Source organism: Puma concolor, chromosome E2 (assembly GCF_028749965.1).
Source record: "Puma concolor isolate L17-30 chromosome E2, mPumCon1.1.hap2, whole genome shotgun sequence".
Lineage (NCBI taxonomy): Eukaryota > Metazoa > Chordata > Mammalia > Carnivora > Felidae > Puma > Puma concolor.
In genome coordinates this window covers 31,938,316-31,947,143 of record NC_141681.1, presented here as the reverse complement: position 1 = coordinate 31,947,143, position 8,828 = coordinate 31,938,316, and the positions used below count along the sequence as shown (strand labels likewise).

Here is an 8,828-nt window from a genome sequence, read left to right as displayed (position 1 = left end):
CATTCTAATCCCCAGAACCCTTGAATATGTCACCTTACATGGCAAAAGAGACTGCAGGTGCGATTAAGGACCTAGAGATGGAGAAATAATCCTGGGTTATCTGGATGGGCTCAATGTAATCACAAGGGTCCTTAAAAGTAGGAGAGAGAGGCAGAGGATAAAGGGAAGTAGATATGACAATGCAAGCAGGGTTGGAGTAATATGCAAGAAGGACTCAACCCACCACTACAGACTTTCAGAGATGGAGGAAGGGGACACATATCAAGGGATGGGGGCATCTTCTAGAAGCTGGAAAATGCAAGGAAATGGACTCTCCCCTAAAGCATCCAAAAATGAATGCAGCCCTGCTTATACCTTGATTTTAGCCTAGTGAGACCCAGGTCAGACTTCAGAACTATGTGATAATAGATGGAGTGGGGCAGGGTGGGGGGGGTGTTGGTTGGTTTGTTAGTTGGGTTTTTAGTAGCACTAGTGTTTCTTAAACTATGCCTTAGCATGAGTACTGGGGCTTGCCCATGGTGCTCTTGATGTATAACCCCAGACATTCGGCCAATTCTTCATGAGCAATGACACCAGAAAATTGACAGCTGATTAGATGTTGTACACAAGCTCATCATCTGTCATCTTCACGTGCCCAACAGCCATGGCCAGACACAGCATCTTTTTCATCTGGAATTTGATCATGGACTTCACTTCATCCACTTTGGCCATTATGTCCTCATTGTGGGTCAGCAAGGAAGGGAACTTGCCAGCCTTATTCAGGCCTGGGTCCAGGATTCGTGAGATCTGTTTAATCAGAGATTCTAAAGCCAAAAAGGCATCATACTTTTTGGCCAGTTTCTTGATTAATTTTTTATAGTTGTTGAGTTTCTTCGGTGCCTCAGTGTCTATGTGGGAAAAGTTCAGAGCCTTGGCCTCATCACGGTACTGCTGGTCGCCCCAAATACGGTGAACCTGGAGTGGGGAGTGGACTTAAGCCTGATGGTGCCGAGAAGCATTTGTCCAACTGAGGGTTGTAGTTCTTCAAGCTGATCTACAGCTCCACCCCCTCCAAAAACTTTGGGTGCTCGCACTGGTTCCCGTGCAGGACTTCCGGCGCGGCCTTGTGTAAGATGTCCTGCGAGACGGCTGCTCACGGTGCCGCTCGCTGCAATAACCAGAAAAAGAGCTCTATGCGTGTTGTTTTAAGCCACTACGTTTGTAGTAATTTGGTACGGTAGCCACAGGAAACCGATACAGGTGGCATTCCCCGTGAGCACCTGGGTTGGATCCGGGCAGTCCCACTTAACAGGCTGTAGCAGGAGGCAAGTTGTTCAACCTATATAAGCTTCCATTTTCTAGTCAATAAAATGAGGGCAATAGTGGTTATTTCATAAGGTTATTGGGATAATTAAATGAGGCAATTTGCATAAGCCTCTTTGCACTCTGTCTAGCTCATTTTAAACATTTGTTAAAGGTTAATTATTGTTGCCGTTATTAAGACCTGCTGCAACCGGCTGTTATCGTTCACACTTAGTTGTAAAGGATCCCCCCGCCTGCCCATCAATGATGGAACTACAGAGTCTTCCTGGACGTGGTGTGCGCTCCTTCCCTCATCGTTAGGCTTGGTCTTGGGACTTCTTTGGCCGATGGACTGTGAGCAGACTCCAGCCAAGCCACTTCCAAGGGAAAGCTTTCAGAGCAGGTGCATAGTTTGGCCCTGCCTCTTGTTCTTTCCTCATTGTGACAAGAAAGACATTTCCCAGAGAAGGGCCGCTCCTTCCACCTGAGTCCTGGCTGAGAAGACACGTGGCACAGAGCCACAGCACATGTAAAGTGAGATGTAAATGTTTATTGTCGTAAGTCATTGAGATTTGGGGGTTGTTTTTTTTCATAGTAAAGTTGACAAACCCACCTCCCGTAGATGCTTAGAGAGTCTGCCATCTCACACACACATGCACACACACCTCCCTCCAGACTATCTGCAAGAACTACACTTTGTCCACAACTACTCTGACACTCACGTGGGCATTCTGTAATGCTAATGCTAGGACCCCAGAGGCCCTAACCAGAGTTAATCCAAGAACATATGGACCCATGGCCCCATGTGGGCAAATAAAGGCTTTACCCAAGAAGTTTGGAATTGTGACCTAAAGGCAGCTAGAGAACTTTGCCTATGCCTATAAATAAGGGATTGGGGAAGAAGGAGAATCCCTAGAAATTACAGCCTGGTCATCTTGGATCTTGCAGCTGGAGAAGCAGAGAAGGCATATTTGCAGGGACAGAAGAGTAGAGATGGAAGAGAAGAACACATGGTGGCCTAAGTCCCTAGCAGTTTAGTAACTCCTGGAGTGGTTCACCCTGAGGCGCTTGGGCTCCATGGAATAAGCCAGTCTCCTCTCAATAAGTACCCTCTCCTTCTTAAGAAAGCTCAAGTTGGTTTCTTTAACCTTGAACCACAAGCATCTTGGCCAAGATGAAGTTCTAGGCATAAGTCTTACTCTTAGGAGGTAGCAAGGAAAAGGTTCCATCCATGAGAATCCCAAAAGCCCTGAAGGACCAATCTGCATGTAACAGAGGACACAACCTCCCCTCTTCCCTGTCTGACTGAGCCCCATCGGTGTAGAGCTCGTAACTCCCCATTTGTTGCAAACCTGAGCTCTTTGGGGCACATGAGTCAGAGAGATAGAGGAAGATGGTTTAAGTACAATTCATTCACCATTAAACATATACATTAGACTCTTACTCATTTCTAGACACCACGAAAATGGGAGAAATACTAGGAAGATAGCCCCATCTTGCCATTTGTGAGTATGTAGCTTAGCAGAGGGTAAGAGGGTAGGAAAGAAGGTCAAAGAAAAGGTTCCAGGTGGGAGTTTGGGCTCCATCTCTGCCACTAACTAGCTCTGTGGTTTCAGTAGTCATTTTATCGCTCTAGCCTTCAACTTCCTATCTACAAAATAAGGGCCTAGATTAAATGATTTCTTCCAGGTTTTTCCATGATGCCTGGCCCATTGCCACTATAGCTAAGATCTGATAAGCAAAAAGTCGCCATTGTCCTTGGACTGTCAATAATTTCCACATAGGGTATGAGGCCAGCTTCATCAGAACCGTGCGGGGTACAGTCTAGAAATGAAGATTTTTCGAGCCTCAACTCCAGATTCCTATTCAGTGGGGCTAGGCATCACCCTGGTTAGTGCTGATTTTAACACATGGTCAAATTTGGGTACCACCTTCTCAGGCTATTATGGATTCTGCAGAAATGTCCCAGCTTTCCTTTAAGCACATAAACAATCAGCAGCATGATAAATTGATAAGCTGTACATTAATTGTTAATACTTACATAGCAATTCTTACCCAGCCTGGCACTGTACTAAGTGCTTCATACATAGTATTAGCTCATTTAATCCTAACAACCCTGGGAGGTAAGTATGTCACTCTCTCCAGGACAATTTTAATTGTTTTATTCATCTGTTCTTCCTCAATGCAGTTACAGACTTTGATCAGGCCTTCCTTATAGGATAGTAACTCAAATAAATAATTAAAATGAGGGGCGCCTGGGTGGCGCAGTCGGTTAAGCGTCCGACTTCAGCCAGGTCATGATCTCGCGGTCTGTGAGTTTGAGCCCCGCGTCAGGCTCTGGGCTAATGGCTCAGAGCCTGGAGCCTGTTTCCGATTCTGTGTCTCCCTCTCTCTCTGCCCCTCCCCCGTTCATGCTCTGTCTCTCTCTGTCCCAAAAATAAATAAAAAAACGTTGAAAAAAAAATTTTTTTTTTTTTAAATAATTAAAATGAAATAGAACACAAAAGGAGAAGAAGCCCTAATTTAAAAGCTAGCTGCTCTGGGGCGCCTGGGTGGCGCAGTCGGTTAAGCGTCCGACTTCAGCCAGGTCACGATCTCGCGGTCCGTGAGTTCGAGCCCCGCGTCAGGCTCTGGGCTGATGGCTCAGAGCCTGGAGCCTGTTTCCGATTCTGTGTCTCCCTCTCTCTCTGCCCCTCCCCCGTTCATGCTCTGTCTCTCTCTGTCGCAAAAATAAATAAACGTTGAAAAAAAAAATTAAAAAAAAAAAATAAATAAAAGCTAGCTGCTCTGTGAGCCTGCCTCATGCCCACACTCCTTCATGACCCCATGTCAGTATTCACCACACCTCCAGTAACATGTGAGGAAAAATGGCAAAGAAATGAACTGTACTTCCCAGGGTGGGGTGATCTAATGCAACAGGGATTTAGTTGTGGGCTTATTCTGCCACGGACCCAGATGTCAGGAGAAATCTATGCATCAGAAAAGGTAGAAGCAAGGGACCCAGTTGGATGACCCTGAAATTTTATGATCAGATGTGATATCCGACATTTATACTCTGGATACATTAATAACCTGCAAATATTGAGGAAATGAGGAAAGGAGTGGGGACATAAGCCACTGAGGATTTTATTGGATCTAGGGAGGGTTCTATCTCAAGGAGGAATGATAACAAGGGACAGTAATTTAAACAAGGCATTTAATTATCTCACATATTTAAGTTTGGAGCTAAGTGTTCCTGTGTTGCTTCAGCATTGCATCATGGATCCTTATTACTTTCTTTTTTCCATTCTTTTACTCTACCATCCTACAAAGTAGAGATTCAGCCTCCAGCATATAAACTCACGATTACAAGATGGCTGCCATAACCCTGAGTATTATATCCTAACACTACAGCATCCAAAGCAGGACAGGAGAGAATAAGCCCTTTCTTTATACATCTCTCTCTCTGTTGCCACACAGGAAAACTTCTTCCAGAAAGAACATTCCCCTTAAACCTCTTTGGTTAGAACTGAGTCACTTGGCCACTTGTAAGGTTTGAATTGTGCCTCCCCAAAATTTATGCATTTAAGTCCTAACCTCCAATACCTCAGAATCTGACCTCATTTGAAGATAAGGTCTTTACAGAGGTAATCAAATTAAAGTGAAGTCTTGGAGCACCTGGGTGGCTCAGTTGGTTGAGCATCTGACTCTTGATTTCAGCTCAGGTCATGATCTCACAGTTCATGGGATCAAGCTCCTTGTTGGGCTCTGTGCTGAGAGCAGGGAGACTGCTTGGGATTCTCTCTCTCTCTCCCCCTTTCTCTCTGCCCCTCCCCCACTCTCTCTCTCAAAATAAATAAATAAACATTTATTTTTTAAGGAGTGAAGTCTTTAAGGTGGGTCTTAGCCACCAGTGAAATTTGGACACGGAGGGCAGGTGATGTGAAGACATGGGGAGAAGGAAGACAGCCATCTACAAGGCAGGGAGAGGAGTCTGGAACAAATCATTCCCTTATAGCCCTCAGAAGGAAGCAGCCCTGCTGACACCTTGATCTTGGACTGCCAGCCTCCAGAACTAGAAAACAAATTCCTGTGGCTTAAGCCCCCCCCCACCCAGTTTTTGTACTTTGTTACAGCAGGCGTAGCTAACGAATACAGCCACCTCTACCTGACTTCAGGAGATGCCATGAACGTGAATACATAATCAGCCTCTGTTGTGTGAGGCAGACCTGTGAGCATAAAAATAGAGAGGAGAATGTCTGTTGGCCGGGCAACCAATGGCGACAGTCGCATCTTTGCAAGTCCCATAAACAGATTCCGACTAACTTAGCCAGAATAGGGAAGCCTTAGGTTATGAGGACGGGGTTAGGCTAAGGGAGGTAGGAAGGCTAGAGAACCAAGCTCAGAAAAATGCAGAAAGCAGGGTGGGACTGAGGGTCTGGAGAGCAGGAATGACATAACCTTCTCATACTTCCCCCACTCCGATGAATGTGATCCTAATACATTTTCTGCCCTTAAAACCCCAATGAATCTGAGTCCCAGGAGAGCAGGGACCTAGCTTGTGACAAAAGTAGAAGAGAGGAGGCTAACCTGATTTAAGTATAACAAAGCAAGGGCATACTTGGCTGGAGACAGGTAATTTACCAAAAGGAAATGATGGAATTCCTTCTTAAGAAAATTAGGAATAGAGGCTGGGAGGCAAGAGAAATTAAATTTCCACTACACTGGTAGAAGGGCAATGGGTACAGAAATTGGAGACAAACAGGGCTTCCTTATAAGCAACCTAACCCCAACCTGGGAATGGGTCCTCAGGGCCAAGCCCCAAGTTACATTTAAGCTGCCCATACTTTCCGTTCTAAAACCCTCACCCCCAGGGCATGATCATGAATTACCCAGTATCCATTCCAGGTTCATTTTCCAGTCTCTTCTTCTAGGTCCTCCCTATGTATTCCCTTTGGATCGTAAGCCCTCAAAGGACCAAATTAAGAAGCAAACACAAAAGCAAATGGTTTAAATTCACCAGGATCACTCACTTTCTTCAGATCCAGTACCTTTGTCCATGCAAATAACAAAGACAAAAAAAATCACTTGAGTCTGTATCGACAAAGCACCAAAAACATTCAGTCGATTAGATCAAGTTGGCAAACAGCCTGTCACTCAGGTTGAGGGAGGGGAGAATCTGGCAAATTAGATGTTTGACTGAATTGACGGGCTGTCTTGGTCAAAATACATCCTTTTTATTAAATGTTGAGAGATCATAGTATATCAAAAAGAAAATCTGCAAAAGCCACTTTTCATCTGTGTAAACATTAAAATCAAGGTGGCATATTGGAAATCTCTAAATAACACTTTGTCTATCTAAGAGGGTGTAATTCTTTGGGTCAGAATAAGTTAGGAAAGAAAGCCTCCGTTTCAAGTAGAAAAGGCTTGAGAGACTAAATTACCTGAAGACAGTGTGTCGTCTATATCAATATGATTTCTTACCACCTCTACCATTTCACACTGCTTGCATGGTGACAGCTCCATATACTGAGGGAGCACCATGCTGTTTTCTATTTATTATCTTATTTAATCTGACCAGTAATTCCATAAGGTAAGGACTGTTATCTTCATTGCAGAAAGAAGAAAACCGTGGCTTATGTGGTGTAAGTAGCTTCCCCAACTTTACACAGATATTAAATTTCAGAGAGGAGACTTGAATTTATGTCTGATTTCAAAGCCCTTGGTTTTAACCACCATGTTGGTGGCTGCCTTCTGAGAGTATTCAACTATTTCTTCCTAGCCACACTGCTGACATCTTTTTCCTTGGGCTGACTCAAGAATTCTAGAACATTCTTTTCTAATTGTTCTGGGTCAAAGACTATCTCTTTTTGTTAGTTCCCATAAGTGCAAAAACTCCAAAGTCCTGGCTGCAAAATCCCTTAATCCAACTTGCCCTCGCCTTTCACAGAGGCTCAAGACCAAGGACTTCAGTAGGGTCTATCCTGCCCTCGTCAGTACTCTTTCCCATATGCAATGTGCGTTTACCTCTTCTGCAGCTCAGTCTGTTCTTGGAGAAAACTTTCACACAATAGTATCTATACGGTAGTTATCTACTGCCTCACCAGGGGGCTGCTTCTATGAGCACAGTGGTAAGATTTTCATTGCATTGCCATTGACTTCTGTCTTATATTTATGGCCATGTCTTCAATTTCTCCTTTAATTTAGAGAACAAGAGCTACTTGAAAGTCACCAAGGCTGGCCACTCAGCAGACTGTCTCCTGCCATTTCTTGATCGCTTCTCTTTTATTCATCCCAACTTCAATTTGTGCAATATGACCAAAGCCCAAAGGGAATCAAGGGACATGAAGAAATGGTTTCTACTTGACCCTTCCCTTCAGGGACAATAGCTCAAGGGGGATGTAGAACCCTTTACTATACGTGAACTTCTTTAAATTCTTTGCCTGAAGGTGTATGACAGAAATGAGTAAGAAGGAAGACCGACCTTCCCACAATCCATTTTAGGAAGGCACGAAATTATTTGAACAACCACTTCAACAGCCTGAATCAATTCCTTTAAATTCTAGAATGCTCTTTTTCTATACTTATCTCTTAGATGAGCATTATATATAATTGAGGTGAGCTCCAGGATCAGACCCAGAAGTAAAACAAAAACAAAAACAAAAAAGGAAGATATCTTCACAAGAGTGGCCAAATTTCTTGCCTTTAATTTCACCCATCTCCACTCTTACAACTTAAAAGAATATTTTGTATGTTCTGTAATTCTTTCTCCCCCTTCCCAAATTTATATCCGCTTACCAGGATAGAGGGCAGTGGTGAAGTAAAACATGTCCACAGAGTCATCTGTCCCGAAAGCTATCCCCACGTGCCCCCTCCACACAGCACTCCCTCCTCTGAGCTTATGTTCTAGTGACAGGAGGCAGATAATAGGTAAGCAAGATCCTTTCAAATGGTGTTCCGTGCTATAAAGAAAATAAATTTCCAGCGCTGGAGATCTGGACCACTCATGTTGCTGCTCCGCCCAACTACATGGCTAGGGCATCCTGGTGCTGCATTCCTAGAACCTGCTTGGTTAAAGAAGACCCATAGAATGGTAACTCGCAGGTAAGAATAGTAGCTGATGTGCCAGGCACAATAAGTTCTTTTCAGGTATTAGTTCAAACAATAATCCTCTTCGATGTGTATAATGATTACCCTCATTTTACAAATGGGAAAAGTGAGGCACAGGGGGGTTTAGTAACTCGCCAGAGGATACACCGCCAGGAAGGGACAAAACTGAGATTCAAGACTAGGGATGCTAATTGGAGAGCTGGCTCTTTTTCCCCACTCGGCTACACGAGTTCTCAGTTAGTTGCTGGCAGAATCTGTCTGAAGGGGTCTACATCACCCTTATCCCCTGGCCAGGTTCCAGTATTACCAAAGAGAAAAACCAAGCCTTGCCAAGGGCTATATTCTTTGCCAATAAGTAGCTAGAACTGTCAGAGTGTCTGCAGCATTAAGAAAACGCCATGCCTGAATCTATGTGCCAGACCTTTTACACAGAGAAAATATGGACATTTTCTTTTAAT

The 8,828-nt window shown here is 44.1% G+C and overlaps 1 pseudogene; it reads right to left on the bottom strand.

Annotated features, from left to right (window-relative positions):
- Window positions 1-490: 490 nt before the first annotated feature.
- On the bottom strand, window positions 491-6,804 carry LOC112857303 (large ribosomal subunit protein uL1-like; annotated as a pseudogene).
- Window positions 6,805-8,828: the final 2,024 nt, after the last annotated feature.